This window comes from Balaenoptera borealis (genome assembly GCF_965194805.1).
Source record: "Balaenoptera borealis genome assembly, chromosome: 9".
NCBI lineage: Eukaryota > Metazoa > Chordata > Mammalia > Artiodactyla > Balaenopteridae > Balaenoptera > Balaenoptera borealis.
The window spans coordinates 32,424,756-32,445,997 of NC_138873.1; the positions used below are offsets into that span (position 1 = coordinate 32,424,756).

Below are 21,242 nucleotides of genomic sequence, written 5' to 3' on the forward strand. Positions count from 1 at the left end.
GCAGGGAATCAGAGCACTGACAATGAGGAGGGAGTCCCCAAGGGGTGGGTTGGGAGCAGCAGTGATGAGAGATTGTGTACCTACTGAGAGGGTCTGTGAGAAGCAGCAACACCCCGAGAGCAATGAGCACACCTATCATCCAGATCTTGGTTTCTAAAGACCATTCTCCACTAAAAAGATTCAGGGCTTCTGGGAGAAATGGCTAATTTCAGAGCTAAAGCAGGGAAAGTATAAGATGATCTTGGAGCAACATGTGCCTCCCAAAAAACAAGGAAATGCTCAAACATTAATGCGGGTGTGTCAACATAAAAGCCAGCTTGAATAAGCTCCCACTGGCCAAATAAGGGATAACTGAGCATCAAAATAAATGATAGTAACAGATTGTAACCCATTAAACCATGAGACCACAATAATATAAACTCACATATGTGTAACTTGAAAGGTACTGGCATAAATTCAAAGTACCCCTCACAAAATACTTATTAACTAAAAATGGAAAACAATGTGAAACTTTACAGTGGCACATACCCCTTTATCAAGGGATCAAAGTGAACATCATTATCATGAGATGAACTGAAATCACACACCAAATGACACAATACAGTGCCATGAAGGGATCCAGAATAAGCCACTGTGGCATAAAAATTATTTTAAGCTAAAGCCATTTGAGTTCCTGAAATCCCTTATCTGCCTAAAAGCAGAGCTTCTCAAAAGAACTCAAAAAATTCAATTGTCATAAATCCCATCCCTGGCAACAACTCCAATCTTCTCTTTCAGAAAGAGAAGTTGGCACTACAGCCAAACAGATACTGTCACAAAACTATTACATATCCTATCCATTCTCCTAAGGCCCATTTATCTTTCCAAAATGTCATTTGTTTTTCCTTAAGTGCCCTTTCTCTCCACTTCCCTTCTAAGAAGTTATTTGCTCTCCCAGAAGTATCCCTCTGGCCCTCCCGATTCTCTATTAAGATGGTATGTAAGCCCCAAATCCTAACTGCCTCTTTGAGTCACATTTCTTTGAGAACTCCCGTGCATACGTGCATTAAATCTGTTTTTCTTTCCTCTCGCTAATCTGTCTTTTGTCAGTTTAATTCAAAGGCCTCCAAACACTGAACTAAAGACAGTAAAGGAGAAGTGATTTTCCACCTCAACAACACTTCTGTGATATTCCCACTAAACCTGAATCTAACAACAAAGAAGCATCAGACAAACCCACAGTGAGAGACATCTTACAATAACTGGCCTTTCAAGATCATGAAAGTCTAGCAAAGACTAAAGAAACATTCCAGATGGAAGGAGACTAAAGAGACATGACCACTGAATCCAACACATGATTCTGGACTAGATCCTTTACGTTATAGAGATAACTGGCAAAACTTGAATAGGGTCAGAAAATTAGATGGTAGTAATGTACCAATGTGAATGTTTTGAATTTGATGGTTATATTATAGGTGAAGGTATCATGCCAATAAGTTATTTTCAAGTGGCTTAGGAAAAAATGTTCTTTGTACTATACTTGCAAAATTTCTGTAAGCATGAGATTTAAAAAAAACAAACACTTCCCAAAATGGCATTGATTTGACTTAGTGCCCCATCCACTCATGCCAACATAGTCAATTACTGGTTTGAAACAAATCTCGAGTGTCAATGTGAGATGCCATATTGAGTTTTCCAAAAATTCCACTTGAAAAAGGCAGCCTCCCAATAGTAGCCAAGTCTACAATCCACTGTGGTTTCCCTAGACCTGTGACATCACTAATAACTTACTTTTTTTTTTTAAACATCTTTATTGGAGTATAATTGGTTACAATGGTGTGTGAGTTTCTGCTTTATGACAAAGTGAATCAGCTATACATATACATATATCCCCATATCTCTTCCCGCTTGCGTCTCCCGCCCTCCCACCACCCCTATCCCACGTGGTCACAAAGCACCGAGCTGATCTCCCTGTGCTATGCGGCTGCTTCTCACTAGCTATCGGTTTTACATTTGGTAGTGTATATATGTCCATACCACTCTTTCACTTTGTCTCAGCTTACCCTTCACCCTCCCCGTGTCCTCAAGTCCATTCTCTAGTAGGTCTGTGTCTTTATTCCCATCCTGCCCCTAGGTTCTTCATGACTTTTTTTTTTTTAGATTCCATATATATGTGTTAGCATACGGTATTTGTTTTTCTCATTCTGACTTACTTCACTCTGTATGACAGACTCTAGGTCCATCCACCTCACTACAAATAATTCAATTTTGTTTCTTTTTATGGTTGAGTAATATTCCATTGTATATATGTGCCACATCTTCTTTATCTATTCATCTGTCGATGGACACTTAGGTTGCTTCCATGTCCTAGCTACTGTAAATAGAGCTGCAAAGAACATTGTGGTACATGACTCCTTTTGAATTATGGTTTTCTCAGGGTATATGCCCAGTAGTGGGATTGCTGGGTCATATGGTGGTTCGATTTTTAGTTTTTTAAGGAACCTCCATACTGTTCTCCATAGTGGCTGTATCAATTTACATTCCCACCAACAGTGCAAGAGGGTTCCCTTTTCTCCACACCCTCTCCAGCATTTATTTTTTGTAGATTTTTTGATGATGGCCATTCTGACTGGTGTGAGGTGATAACTCATTGTAGTTTTGATTTGCATTTCTCTAATGATTAATGGTGTTGAGCATTCTTTCATGTGTTTGTTGGCAATCTGTATATCTTCTTTGAGAAATGTCTATTCAGGTCTTCTGCCCAGTTTTGGATTGGGTTGTTTGTCTTTTTGATATCGAGCTGCATGAGCTGCTTGTAAATTTTGGAGATTAATCCTTTGTCAGTTGCTTCATTTGCAAATATTTTCTCCCATTCTGAGGGTTGTCTTTTCGTCTTGTTTATGGCTTCCTTTGCTGTGCAAAAGCTTTGAAGTTTCATTAGGTCCCATTTGTTTATTTTTGTTTTTATTTCCACTTCTCTAGGAGGTGGGTCAAAAATAATCTTGCTGTGATTTATGTCATAGAGTGTTCTGCCTATGTTTTCCTCTAAGAATTTTATAGTGTCTGGCCTTACATTTAGGTCTTTAATCCATTTTGACTTTATTTTTGTGTATGGTGTTAGGGAGTGTTCTAATTTCATTCTGTTAGATGTAGCTGTCCAGTTCTCCCAGCACCACTTATTGAAGAAGCTGTCTTTTCTCCATTGTACATTCTTGCCTCCTTTATCAAAAATAAGGTGACCATAAGTGCGTGGGTTTATCTCTGGGTTTTCTATCCTGTTCCACTGATCTATATTTCTGTTTTTGTGCCAGTACCATACTGTCTTCATTACTGTAGCTTTGTAGTATAGTCTGAAATCAGGGAGCCTGATCCCTCCAGCTCCGTTTTTCTGTCTCAAGATTGCTTTAGCTATTTGAGGTCTTTTGTGTTTCCATACAAATTGTGAAATTTTCTGTTCTAGTTCTGTGAAAAATGGCAGTGGTAGTTTGATAGGGATCGCATTGAAGCTGTAGATTGCTTTGGGTAGTATAGTCATTTTCACAATGTTGATTCTTCCAATCCAAGAACATGCTATATCTCTCCCTCTGTTTGTATCATCTTTAATTTCTTTCATCAGTGTCTTACAGTTTTCTGCATACAGGTCTTTTGTCTCCCTAAGTAGGTTTATTCCTAGGTATTTTATTGTTTTTGTTGCAATGGTAAATGGGAGTGTTTCCTTAATTTCACTTTCAGATTTTTCATCATTAGTGTATAGAAATGCAAGAGATTTCTGTGCATTAATTTTGTATCCTGCTACTTTACCAAATTCATTGATTAGCTCTAGTAGTTTTCTGGTGGCATCTTTAGGATGCTCTGTGTATAGTATCATGTCATCTGCAAACAGTGACAGCTTTACTTCTTCTTTTCTGATTTGGATTCCTTTTATTTCTTTTTCTTCTCTGATTGCTGTGGCTAAAACTTCCAAAACAATGTTGAATAATAGTGGTGAGAGTGGGCAACCTTGTCTTGTTCCTGACCTTAGTGGAAATGGTTCAGTTTTTCACCATTGAGGACGATGTTGGCTGTGGGTTTGTCATATATGGCCTTTATTATGTTGAGGTAAGTTCCCTCTAAGTTTCTGGAGGGTTTTTATCATAAATGGGTGTTGCATTTTGTTGAAAGCTTTCTCTGCATCTGTTGAGATGACCATATGGTTTTTCTTCTTCAGTTTGTTAATATGGTGTATCACATTGATTGATTTGCATATATTGAAGAATCCTTGCATTCCTGGGATAAATCTCACTTGATCATGGTGTATGATCCTTTTAATGTGCTGTTGGGATCTGTTTGCTAGTATTTTGTTGAGGATTTTTGCATCTATATTCATCAGTCATATTGGCCTGTAGTTTTCTTTCTTTGTGACATCTTTGTCTGGTTTTGGTATCATGGTGATGGTGGCCTCACAGAATGAGTTTGAGAGTGTTCCTCCCTCTGCTATATTTTGGAAGAGTTTGAGAAGGATAGGTGTTAGCTCTTCTCTAAATGTTTGATAAAATTCGCCCGTGAAGCCATCTGGTCATGGACTTTTGTTTGTTGGAAGATTTTTAATCAATTTCAGTGCTTGTGATTGGTCTGTTTATATTTTCTATTTCTTCCTGGTTCAGTCTTGGAAGGTTGTACTTTTCTAAGAATTTGTCCATTTCCTCAAGATTGTCCATTTCATTGGCATATAGTTGCTTTTAGTAATCTTTCATGATCCTTTGTATTTCTTCAGTGTCACTTTTTAATTCTCCTTTTCATTTCTAATTCTATTGATTTGAGTCTTCTCCCTTTTTTTCTTGATGAGTCTGGCTAATGGTTTATCAATTTTGTTTATCTTCTCAAATAACCAGCTTTTAGTTTTATTGATCTTTGCTATTGTTTCCTTCATTTCTTTTTCATTTACTTCTGATCTGATCTTTATGATTAATAACTTATTCTTAATTGAATAAGAAGGTCATGCCCCCGAAATTCAATCTTATCAGAATTAAGACATAAGTTCATCAGTATTTCACTTGGGCTTTTGAAGTAATCACTCTTGTCATGTTCACTGATTATCATTTAGCTTTTTTTAAAGAAGGGATATGCCACATGAACAGGAGCAACATCTCAATTGTGCATGGGTCTTAATACTGCAAAATTATATCACACAAAATCCTTTCACCAGATAAACTTCTTAGCACTATTAAGTAAGTTCACAGAAATAGGAGATTTTTCTTCACATGGTTATTTTCACATGTAAGCAACTACTATGTATTCTCTTTAAATGAGAACTTACTAGATAATGCCCACAATTCCAGTTAGATCATTAGGACTTAATATATATTTTTTAATGGAAAAGTTAATGTTAAAGGTATTTAACATTTTATCTCTCTGCATAGTTTGAATCCATTTGAATTTTTGTCAGCCTTTTAGTTGTCACTTACTGAAGAGATTCTGTGTGTAAAATGAGAGCAAAGCAGTGCAGCTAAAACCATGAGGTTGGTCCTCAATCCCTCCTTAAATCCTGGACCACACAGGGAATCCCCGTTCACAGAGAATTCACAAAAGACCTCTGATCACAGGAACACTTGAAAGTCTGCCCAGGAGATTAGATAATGCTCAATTCTACAACTTAACTCAAACAAATTCATTTTAGTTTCAAAAATCTTGATACTCAACCTAGCATTTCATTTAAAATAAATGTAGCGCACAATTTTGCTGTTAGCCATATTATATAAACTGCAATATGACAGACCTTCTAAAAACAAAAAATTAACTTCCATATTTTTCTCATGTTTGAAGATCACAACCTACTTCAAGAACACGATTCACTGTTTTTACTTAAAGTGATTTTTTTATTAAAGAGAGAGAGAGGAAGTGCTTTTCATATATAAGGCACAATATTCTGAAGAGAAACACTGCCTCAAAAATCATACAGTGATTTGCTATAATTAATCCTGTCCTCCCAAATGCTAGGTCACGGGCTTTTAAGATGCTGAATTATCTTCCTCTTTTATCTAACCACCTGCTAGTCATGAGATATCAAAATACTTTATAAGAATGACAGTCAGGAAAAAAATCCTTTCTGTCTGAAGCATTTCCTGTTCATCAACTCTTTGAACCTGAGCCAATCCTGCCACGATGGGATGTAGGAAATACATTACTAAGTAGAACTAAGCAAGGCTGCCAGTTCTGCCCTAGTTCCTCAGAAGCCTGTCAGATCCCAGGTAGTTGTAATGACAAACTTGTGCGGAGAAGCTTGGCATGCCCGCGAGTCCAAACTGTCCTGAGATCATTTATTTAACATTACCTCTGACTTCATAAAACAGTGTATTTCGTATAAAGGAAAGCATGCTAGTTCAGAGAGTAAAAGTATAAAGAACCACTTAAAGATACAGACTAAAATTTAAAAGTAGACTTTGAGGCATCATCTGTCAGTTCATGTCCTATGGAAAGCCAATGTCAAGACAGAATTAGAACTAAAAGAGATTACTGGGGGAAACACCTGACAGATAAAGGGCGAGGGATTCAGGAATAGACAGAGGAAGCCTGAGACCATCATAAACCCCTGGCACCCATGAAAAGAAGGAGAAGGATTGAATAGGAGGAGACTCGGATGTGTACGGCTCTGAGAAAGTCTCTGCCAGCCCAGCCTCAAGCAGACCACCCACTGGAAGAGTCCCCGTTGGGCAGAACTGGCCTGGCCCCAGGCCTCGCCCTGCTCAGTCATTACCCTGGGAGCAGCCCACGGAGAGTGTGGCCCTGAGGGGATGTTGTGGCAGATCAGGAGACGTGGCACCTGCCGGCTGTTGGCTAACTACTCCTACAGCAGTTCCCTCCTGAAGGGAGGTCAGAACAGCAAACTCATCAATGGCTTCAATACAGAAACAGTAAAACTAGCTAAACAGTATGAATATACTTACTACGCAAGTCTTTCATGTCATTCTGCTACTTGAAAGCCTTTCAGGGTTCTCCCATTTTGATCTAATCATGTCCAAACTCCTCAGCAAAGCACATATGTTCTTTCAGGATCTGGACCCTGCTTTTTCTGGTCAACTCCATTTCCACCTCTTCTTCATAAGCATCCTACCTATGCTCCAGCCAGGCGTATTTACTCATGCCCCACATGCTGCATGCCTGTTTTGCTTCTCTGACTCTTCACACGCTCCTTTCTTTCCTGTTGTGTCTGATTCCCCAACCCCATCTAAGCTGCAACACCTGACAAATCCATTCTGGGCTCTGGAGGCATCCAGAACCTAGAGTCCGAATTCGAGGAAAGTAGGTAAGAAATAGGAGGTCGGGATCCGAGGATGCAGGGTGGAGACCAGAGCAAGGCTAGAACTAATCAAAACGTCTGGGAAAAGGTCTGTCATAGACTTTCGCCAGCCCCAGGTGTCGTTGGAGAAAAATCCATGAAAAATGTCACCTGGGCAGAAAACTTGGAACACTCGCCTTCTGTGTCCCTCTGGTAAGTTTCTAGTCATCCTTTAAGAGCCCCACTGGGTCCTGAAGCCTGTGCAACCTGATCTAATCAGAGCTCCCTCCTGCCTCTCTCCACTGGGTCACTACAGTGTTGTGTACACTGGGGCACTTATACTGTACTAGGAATACGGTCTCTTTTTTTAAAATTTTATTGAAGTATAATTGATTTACAATGTTGTGTTTAACTTCTGCTGTACAGCAAAGTGATTCAGTTATACATATCTGTATCCTTTTTCATATTATTTTCCATTATGGTTTATCACAGGATACTGAGTATAGCTCCCTGTGCTATACAGTTGGAGCTTGTTGTTTATCCATCCTAAATATAATAGTTTGAATCTGCTAATCCCAAACTCCTAATCCTTCCCCCGCTCTCCATCCCACGGTTTTCACATCTATCTCCTTACTGCTCTGAACTTCTCAACCACATCTTATCAAGCTTTGTATGCCTGCACTTTGTAGTGGAGCATAGTAAGTACCAACACAAGTTTGATGAATGAACTGAATTTATCACAAGTGTTAGAATACCGATGGTATGTAAGTAATACGTCAACACAGTTGTTATATAAAAATAAAAGGATAGAGGACAGAAAATTCAAAAATCAGGTCTGAGACGTAGTCTTAAATCTGCTTCAAAAGAAAATTAAGTCTCAAAGTTTGTGAGAGTCAAGCTCCCTTTTCACATGAACCTTTATATACCTTTTCTGTTTCTTAAATGCCATTTGTAGGCTGATTTGCAATATAAATTATTTGTCTACTTTGGGTTTTTTCTCCTCTAGATTGGCGGCAACTTGAGGGCTATCTCTCCTATTCATTGCTGGGTTTCTTACAGCCCGAATCAGTGTTTTAAACATCGTAGGCATTTATGAGATTGGCCAAATCGAGTATCTTCATGTACATAGGAATCTTCATGTACATAGGTGTACACAGATGTAAAGAGTATCTTCATGTAAAGGTGTAATTGATGTTAAATTATTGAGATAATTATTTGAATAGAGATAATTTAGGCAACAAACGTTTTGGTTTTGAATTACCTAGATCATTATTTTAATAATCTTTGCTAATGCAGACAAAATATATCTCTTAAGCACAGCAATCCTACTGAAGTAAGATCCTGGCCCAAATGAGAAGAAGTTATTAATCCTGATGCCAAACGTGTCATATTTCACAATCTTGATACCTGCCACATTCCAAAGTGAATTGAATCCCTGGATAAAAGGAAACATTCGGTAAGATTTTTTCCAATTAATTTTGTTTCTATCATTGTTATTCAGAAGGTACTTAAAATATGTTTAAGCATTTTCAGATGCAAAAAGATTTTTAAGAGATACATACACATGTGATTAAACAATAAAGAAAAGGGAGAAAATAATATAAAATTCAGGATATTGTTTGAGGGAGAGAAGGAAGAGGATCAGAGCACACAAGTGGTTCAGATGTATTGGAAAGGGTCTAGTTTTAAGCTAGGTTGTGTGTGTTATACTGTTAATCTTTAAACTGCGCATACATTTTATATTTCTCCTTTATACATGTGGTATGTTGTATATAGTTTTCAAAATCAAATAAAAGGACAGAAATGACTTGGCTACATTATATATTAATGAAAAGGATCCAAAGTGAAAGTTAGAAATGGAAGTTATGAAAAGACAAGGATAACTGTTGGAGGTGGATCCCAGAAGAGCAACGATTTATGGGTTCCTGAGATGGATGAATGAACCTTGGAAAAGAGGGTCATCTATTCCTTATTAGAAGTCAGGGAATGACAGAGGATGAAAATATGAAAAGAAGCACGCATTAGCTTGAGGCAGATGCAACTGCTGACTTTGCAAGTCAAAACCAGTCAAACATTGGCAGTTTCATATGGGTCTGTCCAATACATAGAGAGACTGTGGTCCAGTGAGGTGGTAAGCAAGTCTGTCATCTGGACCAGGAAGCAGTGGGTGAGGAAACCTGGGAAGGGCGGTATGAGCTGGCATAGGAAGAGGACAAGAGGCTCCCAAGAGGACCTCTGAGCAGTGCTGAAAGCACACCCAGGGCTGGAGACCACAACTGTGTAAGGGCAGTGATGTGCAAGGTTGCGGCATTGTCTCCAGCAGCCCTGAGCAATCCAGTTGTCAGAGGCGAGTGACTGTTCACAAGGATGTGATGCACATAATTTCTCCTTCTTGAAATGACTCTCCTACCATGACACCAAATCAACTAATGGAAAGTGAACGGTAGGAAGAAATCAAAACAAACTGCTGCAGTAGTGGATTTAAGTAAAGCAATTCTTCAAAGTTTCCATAATAAGAATGATTCGGGCTTCCCTGGTGGCACAGTGGTTGAGAATCCATCTGCCAACTCAGGGGACACAGGTTCGAGCCCTGGTCCAGGAAGATCCCTCATGCCGTGGAGCAACTAAGCCCACGCGCCACAACTACCGAGCCTGCGCTCTAATGCCCGCGAGCCACGACTACTGAAGCCCACGTGCCTAGAGCCCGTGCTCTGCCACAAGAGAAGCCACCGCAATGAGAAGCCCACGCACTGCAACAAAGAGTAGCCCCTGCTCGCCGCAACTAGAGAAAGCCCGCGTGCAGCAATGAAGACCCAACACAGCCAATAAATAAATTAATTAATTAAATTTTTAAAAAAAGAATGATTCACTCAAAAATCATAGAATGATTCATGCTTTTGCATTTAAAAATACAAGCTATCAAAGAGTACACATTTCTTTTTCAAAATTTTATAATATTAAACATACAATTTGCTTCTTCCAATAACACTGTGATCATATAAGCGATCACCAATGTAAGTTAGAAGGAAAAAATTTCCTCAAAGGTAAAAAAAGAGAGAACTATGTCTGGACACCATTTATCAAAATAATAACAATAACAAAGAAGACTCCATTATTCTACATATCTAGAATTTGCTTGGTATGGGAGTGATATCTTCTTTGGTCATGCATTCTGTCTGAACAATGGGAAAGGAAATCTGTGATCTGCTGTCATCAAAAATTAATTATTGTGAATGTTCTGTTACATTTATCAACAGAATTCAAAGTAGTAATTAGTGATCACTAATGCAGTCACATGTCAGATACTTCTCAGCATGGGGGGGACCATTAGTGTGAGGAATACAAGACAGAATGTTCCATCCATGTGCTTTTCCCAAATGTTTTTACCTGGTGCAGCTGCACCTAGAGATAGAAGGAGAGAAGCAAGGCTGCCAGTGACAGAAATAATATGAAATTAAGCCACTGCAGATTTGGAGTATGAAGGTTGCACTGACTTGTATTTATTTCTTTATACTTTTCTAAATTATCTGATTTGTTTTTGAAGAGAAAAGTTGAGTATTATTTTCACAAAACCAACAACAACAGTCTCAAAAACCAACTCCCTCATTTCCTCTTGGGAAATTTGATTTTTTTATAACTTTTATCTCACCAATTTGGAATATTCTTAGTTCAAAAAAAAAACTGGTCAAAGCCCAAAATGTCTGAGGATTTTCTCAAAATTCCAATAAAGATATAAGCAAACAAAAATACATAAATAATACAATAGCCAAGACATGGAAACAACCTAAATGTCCATTGACAGATGAATGGATAAAGAAGATGTGGTACATATATACAGTGGAATACTACTCAGCCATAAAAAAGAATGAAATAATGCCATTTGCAGCAACATGGATGGACCTAGAGATTATCATACTAAGTGAAGTCAGAAAGAGAAAGACAAATACCATATGGTATCGCTTATATGTGGAATCTAAAATATGACACAAATGAACTTATCTACAAAACAGAAACAGACTCACAGACCTATAGAACAGATTTGTGGTTGCCAAGGGAGGTGGGGGAGGGAGGGAGTGGGAGTTTGGGATTAGTAGATGCAAACTACTCTATATAGAATGGATAAACAAACAAGGTCCTACTGTACAGCACAAGGAACTATATTCAATACCCTGTGGTAAACCATTATGAAAAAGAATGTATGTATGTGTATAACTGAATCACTTTGCTGTACACCTGAAACTAACACAACGTTGTAAATCAACTATATTTCAATAAAGTAAATTTTAGAAAATACATAGATAAAAAGTTGGTGCAAAAGATTTTCCTTAAATTTTTAAAATCTTTTAATATTATCACCTGCCAGTATCTGCAGAACACCCACTATGTGTAAGAAATTGCTGGCCCCATGTCCATAAATGTCAGAAACACTAATAAATATAAAGTCTGAGAGTGGAGAACGTTTTTTAAAGCTTTCGCTGATGTTTTTAAGGCCCCTAAAAATGTAAACCGTATAGATTTTGCACACAAGTTCATAATTAAAGTATGTCTGATACTTTTGTTTGAAAATGATTTCAACACCAAATGTCCCTTATTAGCATTTTCATACTTAGTCCAGGGAGGAAGATGAAGACGTTAAAGTGTTAAGTTTTAGCCACTAAGGGCACCATCACAAAATTGATATCCCTGCCCTTTTTAGAACTACCGTCAAAAAAGACCACACCATTATGGTCTCTATATTTTAACTACCATTATATGTAGCATTTGCTTTAAATTCAATCAGGGGATTTCCCTGGCAGTCCAGTGGTTAAGACTCCGTGCTTCCAACACAGGGGGCGTGAGTTCGGTCCCTGGTCAGAGAACTAAGATTCCACATGCTGCATGGAGTGGTCAAAGTAAATAAATAAATAAAATAAAATAAAATCATGGGCTCTAAGGTAAAGGGCACTAAACTACAAGTCAGAAGATCAGTGTTTTAAAAAAAAAATTCAATCAGACTTTGGTCCAGCTAGTAACCTTCTGGAATACCTAACACAATCCAGTCAAGGAAATGAGTGGCGAGCCTCTTCTAACATCACTACCAGCGAAACCTTTCCCAGCTGACCAGTGAGTTTAAAAGCAATTGTTATGAACAGATATATAGTTTATTAACCTTTTGTTTTTAAAAAATCACTTCCTAATACCAGGTTTCATAAGAGCTTTGTAAAAATTACTTAAGCATTTAAGATTCTCAGCCAGAATCTGAAATATTTTCTGAGCTACTTTCACTCAAATTAGTTGTTTATGTAATCATTCCCTCTGAAGAAAAAATTTGTGAGATCTGTTTTTCCTGAGTATGCCTTCACAAATGTGCTATTAATGTTTCAGATAGTATAATGGAACAGACTGTCCAGGGCAGGTGATTGGAACTGCTCCAAAATTACAGATTGATTTTGACATGTTTCAGCTGGCTGGCATTTCAACTAAGGGTTCCAACCACTTGGGAGAAGGGAAAACTACTGAAATGACCCTTTTTCCAGGCAACTCAATCTAGCTGCAATTATAGCCAATCCATCTAGTATGGCTATGCAGCTAGTCAGGATTGTTTTTGTGGGGAAAGGGATGAGGGGTTTTTTTTTCATCCTATATGCAGAAACAACAATGAAGGTATTCGATACACCTAATAAAATGTACTGAGTGCTCACTACTTTCAAAGCATTGAGATACAGTGAAAATAATGCAAGACAAAGAGAAAAGACCAGTATTCTGGCGTAGGTTCTAGCACAGGCCAGCTGGGTGGCCATAGGTAAGTCACTTAAGTGTTCTCAGCCTCAATGAAGGCAATAGATCATGTGGCAATAGATCGCATGAACTTTCAAATCCTGACCCACTTACAAGCTTAGGATTCTGTGATCCACTGTTCACTAAAGGGTCTTGAGACTTTTGCGAGAAGGCAAGTAAATCACACCCACTACCCTCTATTTACCCAGTACTGTAACTTTCATTCCAAAGAGAGAACTTCTAACATCCCATGCCTACTGGAAGCTCCAGAATGTAAATTCAGCCTTCACTCCGTTGCTCTGTATGTACCATTTGACATCTTAACAAATGCATAAAAAATGCCAAAAAATAAATCAGCAAGGGCACTGTCAGCCAGACATGAAGCGAAGAGGCTAATCCGTGCCCAAAAATGTCCTCCCACGTGTAAAGAAACTGGTAATTGGAAGTAAGAGGAATTCCCCACCTCCAAGAGCAGACTGTGCAGAGGCGGGGCGCCCCTGCCAATACCCAAACCTTTGCCAGAAGCAGAAGCAGCGTGGGGAGAGAAGAAAGCTCTTCCACCCCCGCTACTCTGAGTATTTACAGGGATGCGTTCCAGGTCCTGGCAGGAACCTGCTGGCAGAAGTAAGTAATCCCTTCTGCAGGAACAGAAGGGAATTTCAGTGTGACAGTTGTGAGACAGCAAAATCAGATCAAGCCTTGATAAAAGGTCTTTCTTGTGCATCAGTTCTGCATTCCCCTTGAAGCAGTCCCAGGCTTACAGATTCTCGGCTGGGTTTAGAGGAAGGGTGTTGGCGTTTTCCATACAGAGCAGTCAAGATCCAAATCTCCTGGGGTTGGTATAAGGTTTTTCAGAAATGGATGAATATTGACGTCAAACTCTAACAGCTGACTCACAAATACAGTTTACTGAATCCCTTAAACACAACCAGGGATGCGATTCACTGCTATTTCACCTCAGTGACAAAGCAATGCACAAATAACGGGTGTGGAAACTTGTTCATTACTCTAATTGAAGGGCAACATATGCTGTTCCATATGTCAAATCAAAAAGAGGAAGAGAAATCCTTCCTGAGAAGATGAGATGACATTTCAAACGATAAAACATGACTAGAGGTTTTTCAAATGTAATTTATAAAAGGCACATATTTGAACAGCAAAGAAATGTGTTCCTTTGCCCAACCAGAAAGCAACATGGTTCCTTCGATGGAATCATGGGTTAAAATAATTAGTGATGTCACTAAATGATATTTTGGTCATCTCCTTAATGTTGAGAAAGCTGTACACCATGTTTCCCTGCTTTGTATGTCAGGCCTGAAAAATGATCTTCCTGAAAAAGGACTCTTGAGACTACCGCTTTTAGCAGCGAACTAGTCTAAAAACGCTTAGGTAGAAAATGACAAAACACTGGCACCTTTTGTGGCTCGGGCCATGTGATCCCAAGGCATTGTGGCCCGCTGAACACCATCTTTGATCAGGCTCTTTACACACAGCTGTTACTGGCACTGGAGGCTTGAAACTGCTGTAAAACATCTGCCCACTGCACATGTGCCTTTGATGTCTGAGCTGGTCATTTCTGGCCCCCAGGCAATGACTCCATTTGTTGCAAAATTACTTCATCTCTGTTGCCATAACACTAGGTGTGTACCTTTTTAAATAGCACTGTATTATAAGCATTGATTCACTTTTCCTTCTGGTGTTTCTCCCTCGTTCTCAGCAACAGTAAAAGAAGGCAGCATGCCTTAACACCCAGACCCTTTGGAATTCCTCCCGCTATTATCTATTACAGATGAGCTTTCTCAGTTAAGACTTCTAACTTGATCTCAGCTTTAAGCTTCTGTATCTATTGACCACTGGATTCTATCCAATAGAGATACCAACATGGTTTCTTCATTCCAAAATTTGCTGGTTACTTCTGTCAATTTATTCTGATTCAATTTTGTTCCTGCAGTTTTGTAAGTCTACACTGCCTGACTCAATCTTATGGAATCCTAGCTTTACTCAACTATAAATAGTAGTTATTTATAGTTGTCACCTTATTATGTGCCAAGAAATGAGCTACTCACTAGAGAAACCAAAATGAATGAGAAATCAAAATGGATGCAATGTCAAAAACTGACAATTTAGGGAATTCCCTGGCAGTCCAGTGGTTAGGACTCCGTGCTTTCACTGCTGAGGGCTCAGGTTCCATCCCTGGTCGGGGAACTAAGATCCCACAAGCTGTGTGGCAAGGCCAAAAAAAAAAAAAAAAATTTCACAATTTAGTGGGAAACACAATCAAGAAACATAAGTCATCATAGTAAGTGCCAGAAGATACCTATGCAGAGTGTTACTATGGTAAGAGCACAAGCACATAGTGGAGAAATTATTTCAGCAAAGGGTGGTCAAGTACTGCTTCTAAGATGAAGAGACAATGGAACTTTGACTTAAAGATGAATAGATGTTAGCTTAACAAAGAAAAGAGAAGAAACAAGGAGGAGGGGACAGTTGGCATAGGCATGGAAGCATGAGTGAACCTGGCATGTTAGGGTCTGATTGCTAAAGCATGTTGGGATATTACCCATGGTGAGCCTAAAAGGTAAGCAGGTCACCAAGGGCCATCTACGTCATGCTTGAGAGGCTGACCTTCATTATAAAAGCAATGGGAAACACTAAGGAGTATTCCCCACCCACGAAGCAAGACAACGAACAGATAGGCTGAAGGTGAAACTAGAGGCAGAAAGGCTGGTTTTAAGGACTGCTGTAACAATCTAAGCAAGAAAGGACCAAAACCTTCACTGCAGCCATTGCACTTAAAATGGATAAGAATGGGCCACACTGAACTGAAATGACAGGTGGGATTAACAAAAGGGATTTGTAGGGATTTGCTGGGTGGGACCAGCGAAATGGTGAGCGAAGGAGTAAGAGATGGTTCTCAGGTACCTGGTGAAGGCATGTTTTTGGACAATAACAACATCTACCATTTATTAAGCAGGCCAGGCAATATTTTCTAAGTGATTTACATGCATTACTTAATTTGATCTTCACAATAACCCTGGAAGATCGGTATCTGTTTGACAGAGGAGGGCAACGAGGCAACAAGAGGAGAAATAATATGCCCAAGGTCACTGAGTTATCAAAGAACAAAGGAAGATTCTGACTCCAGAGCCCTGCACCAGTCCCTGGGATAAAGAATTCTGAAAAGTTGAAAAGGGGCAAGGAAGTAATATCATGAGTTCAACTGGATACACGTTGGGGTTTTGTTTCCAGAGTTTGTGAAATATATAAGAGAAGATCTCTAGTAGGGCTAGGAAACATGATTCTGGAATTAATAGGGAGGTTCTAAGCTAAAGATACATGTTTAGGAATCTTCAGGGTACAGGTGGTATTTGGAGCCTGGATGCAGAAAGTGTTATAAAGTTTAAAAAAAGAGGTGGAGAGAAAGAGGCGCCTTTGATCTCTGCCTGGACCTTGAAGCCTAAAGTCTCAAGTATCCAATGCCGCTTTGAGTGAACACACTGCATAATTCTGTCAACGATCAGGGCATGGGGGAAAGGAAGATTGAGAAGAAGGTGGTAGCACTAATGGTTTCAGAAAAGAGACTTGAGATTACGGCGGGTCCTTGCCCTTTTGGTCCAGAAGTAAACAAAAAATTCATATAATGAACCAACACAGTTACTATAACTGATTAGTTCTTTAAGTGTCTTTTCCTTTTCTTTCCATATTCAATGCACCTCTGCCCTGTGTGGGAGCTGAGGCTCAGAGAAAGACACAGTGCAGCTTCCTAGGGGCTGGCAGTCTGGTTGGGAGAAGGCACAGGCAAGCTGATTATTACATACAAATCCAGCGATGCTGCAGGACTGCTGTATACAGTGATTCTCAACTGCTGGCAGCTTTGTCCCCAGACGACAAGAGGCAATGTCAGGAGGTATTTTTTACTGTTCAACTTGGTCTGCGCTTAACGCTGAAGTTCCTGGCAGATGTGACTAAACATCCTAAAATGCACAGGACAACCTTCCACAACAAAGGATTATCTGGTCCAAACAACCAATAGTGGGAAGGTTGAGAAATCCTGCTCTAATGAAGGAGAGCAGAGTCCAGGGCAGACGGACCAAACCCTCAAGGCTGCCTTGGAGGATCAGAGCAACCTCAACATTGGAGTGGATTCCAGCAGAAGGAATCTGCCAGGAAATGAGGGGATATCTGATCTTAGTGGACCCGTGTTCCTTGCTGAGCAGTATTTTTTTCACAGTCCCAATCCATTATCAGCATTTATTAAGCACCTACTATATGCAATGCAATCCCCCCATGATATGGAGGAGAAATATTCATAAGAAAGGCAGGGTTCACACTCTTAAGGGTATAAAGAATGCTAACTTAGCAAGCTTTTTCACATACTTTATCATTTAAACCTCAGAGTAATCCAGTGAAGCAGGTAGTACTAGCCTCACTTTGTCAATTCATTAATGGCTCACTGAGATCAAATGACATACTTCAGACCACACAGAAAGTGGTGGTGCTGCTCCAAACGCCGATGTCACCCTCTTCTCCTCCTGCCCTCTGCACAATAGCACCCTGCAGAATGCAGCTCACACTCACCCGACATGGCAAAAGGCACCCGTCATTTCACCAAAATGGGACTCAGTCAAGTTTGCTATTCAGCTACAGTGAAGAACTTCAGAATGCTTCTTGGTTAAAACTAGATGACTGTGGGGTTGGGGATAGGGATAGATTAGGAGTTCAGGATTAGCAGATACACACTACTACATATAAAATAGATAAACAACAAGGACCTACTGTATAGCACAGGGAACCATACCCAGTATCTTGTAATAACCTGTAATGGAAAAGAATCTGAAAAGGAATAAATATATATATGTATAACTGAAACACTTTGCTGTATACACCTGAAACGATCACAACATTATAAATTACCTACACTTCAATGAAAATAAAGTAAAAGAAAATAAAAGAAAAAGAAAAAAAATAACTGGATGACTGAGAGGTATAATAAGATCTCGTTTCTCCAGAATTCAAACAACTGAGATAAAATAAATAAAATTGTATGATTTATAATCATGTCTATCAGGGCTGAAATTTTATAATCAAAGAAAAATTAAATTATATAGTCAAAAATAGTTTGAAGGCTGTTGGGCATTTAATTTTTCATACTGTTTTTTGGAAACTGATAAAGCATTCAGAGTAATTTTTAGTTAACCAGAACATCCAAGAAATCAAAACACTTCTGGCCGTCCTTGAGGTGTGCTTAATGTACTTGTAAGCAGAATAACTTTTATTAGTAACTCAATTGTCAATATGAGCAATTTTTACCTGGTTAAACCTTCCTAAGGAAGCATATTAACAAAGAACTGGGTGGAGAATTTATAGCTTTATTGTGACAAAGTGGGCCCATGTAATGAGCCCACAGAAGTCTGAACATATGTCCTTTACTTAGCACAACTAACCTGGAAATTTTACTGAGAAAGTTTGAAATTTCTGAGAAAATCTGAAATTCAGTGAATCATCAGAATCTATTGATGGTGTTAAAATCTGGCTGTGATCTCCTATATCTAAAAGTAATGGTTTCTCAAAATTCTGGAGTTGTATCACTGCTTTCCTCCTATCATATTCAAAAATTTTTGGTGGAGGGCCCCGGGATCCACATTAACCTCATATATTACTCTCAAGTATATAACATTTACTTTCAATTTTTTATAAGATGATGATACAGTTGTGGGTTGAGGGAGGCAACATAATGTCAAAGGAGCAAGAGCTCCAGAGACAGACCCCTTACTCGATGAGCAACCAAGGACAAGTTCCTTCACTTTTCTAGAATATTCTTAGATGCACAGTTGTTACCTCACATGGTGCAGTGAGAATCAAGTGAGAAGGTATGGACAAAGTAACCTAGCAAGGTACACAGAGTACATACTAACAAATGTGAGGCATTTTCCTTCACAGAAAGATCAAGTTCTAAAGTAATATTTACCTTTCTATTTGGAAAGGCCACCTTTCACAGGGGTCATGTACAGTGGAGCTGGCTTGGTGAATCAAAGTTCCTGCTCCTAGCTTTCCTTAATCCTTTTCTGCAGGCTCACACCTCCCTCTTCCCCTAATGGTACAAGCACTGATATATCTACTCTGCTCATCATTATTCCCAGCATGTGCCTTCACTGCCCTTTTCAAAGTCTACACCTGGCATTCTGGACAGTGCGCTACAGTAGAACATGCCCTGGGCTGAGAATCAGGAGACCCCTCAGGCCCCTCCCAATCTGCTTCCTCCTTCCACTAATATTCCACTAATATCTTGCAGTATGACTGGATCCCAATTCTAAATCTTTGTTCTCTCATATGTAAAATCAGAGGACTATATTAGAAGGTCTTCTATAGTCTACCCAAATCCAACAATCTATAGTTATAACCTAAAATTATATCCTAAGGTTCTAATTTGTTGAGAGGCCATGAAAATATCATTGGCTTATCTAATTATCTAAACATAATGAAGCTAGAATATAGTAGTATTTTCATATTATGTTTATTTTATATTTATATTCAGTTTACCTTTATTAGATTAATGATGAGCAGTTGCTTTTTTAATAAGTTTTCTTGTCTTCTCCTTAAACGTAATGATCAGTGTTAAAATTACCACCATTCAGTGAGTGCCATGAGTTATATGATTTTGTAAGCACACATACCTGCAGAAGTTGATGTAATTCACATAAACTGCAATAAATATGCTTTCTGTAAGGATACTGAAATGCTTCTTTTTTTCAGTCTTAGTGATTTTAGTGTTTATATAACTGATTGATGCACATATTTTTTAAGTACTGGAATTATTTTAAAAAATCAAATATGTACTTACATACATAAAAATTAATAGTCGTTTTTCTAGTGACCAGATTGAGAAAGCATGGTTATCTAATTATGCCACTCACTAAATCAATCACCTTATCAGAAGTAGAAAAAATAGGGCTATATGAGTTCAGATTAGGGAGTGAAAACACACATAATCAAGAATGCACATGTAACATCAACAGACACTGAACTTATCTAAGCAATGAATTGTCATACTTTGAAAATAGGTCCCATTTTCCCTAAGGACAGGTATAATACCTCTCTTGATCATTCATTCTGCAGGTTATCAACTTAGGAAGTGTCTATATAGCTAATTTCCTAATGTTGTAATTTAAGCACATTTCCTTTCGAATTGTTTTTTCCCTAAAGAGGGAGGTATCTGATTCTTACATTTGAAAGCTATTAATATAAACTTTCTCTTTTCCAGAATAATCCTAGTTCCTTTCACATTTTGCAACATCTTAATCAGGCCTTATTGCTCACCTAAACGTCAACTCCCTCACAGCCTCTTCATTTGGAGATTACTGAAGTGGACATGATGATCTCCACTAGTGTACAGTATAAGGATGTTACTAACATTTAAAATTTCACTCTCCTCTTTCCTGGGTGGAACTTGCCTTTCTCCCTTCCACTCCCATATACTCATTATGAAAATGTCCACCTGGGAAAGGAAAATTATCCTGAGAAGTGGAAACTAACTGTAAATTTTCAATTCTCTGTGACACTGGAATACCTACCCTTCACATCTTTGCATTCTTTCTTACTTTCACAAAGGCAAACAGAATTTTTGAAACTTCCAAAGAGAAAACAATTGGACAGGACTCTGAGTCACTCTAGTCAGAAAATTTAAACCTAATAAATATACAAAACAATGAATATACAGAAAATCTCTAAAACAAAAAAGTTTAAACCTAAATATTCCCAAATCCAGTAGCCAAAGAGCCTCACCTATAACTGTTCCAGGGAAACACAGTTAAGGGTATGGAAACTGTACCATGATTTTGGTCTAGAGTTCCCTCTACAGAATTTGAGTCTCCTTGGCTCAACCATTTGTAAACAAACTTGAAAAGTCATGTGGTTGAGTCCACATGACCACACTCATAAGACCACACCCAATGACCTATCCTTTTAAAACCCTACCCAAACAAAACAGCCTTTCTGCTACAAAGGAATTATGGGAATTTTCCCAAAGGCCTTTAATGTTGTTATGTGACTGATATTTTTATGATAAACACAATAGGGCTGGGGGACAGTTACAGACAGGTAACCCCTCCTTTCTTTTCGTGCATTTCAGAGTCTTGCACCACGAACTTCACATAAGGAAGACATACTATCACAAGATGATAGAGCTAGAATGGATCATAAAGGTCACATCCTCTTAGAATTGACAATTAAAGGGCCTTCTCCTACCCACTCA

The 21,242-nt window shown here is 38.7% G+C and overlaps 2 protein-coding genes across 7 annotated transcripts in view; one reads left to right on the plus strand and one right to left on the minus strand.

Moving 5' to 3' along the window:
- LOC309635346 (uncharacterized protein) overlaps positions 1-21,237 on the plus strand; it is a 249,456-nt gene extending 228,219 nt beyond the window's left edge. For both annotated transcript variants that reach the window (XM_082406400.1, XM_082406401.1), the window contains one exon: positions 1,090-21,237. The gene's annotated coding sequence lies outside the window, so the exon portion shown is untranslated. The remainder of the gene's footprint in view (positions 1-1,089) is intronic.
- The window catches only part of TMEM200A (transmembrane protein 200A), a 72,021-nt gene that overhangs the window by 28,372 nt on the left and 22,407 nt on the right, over positions 1-21,242 (minus strand). The window lies entirely within an intron of this gene.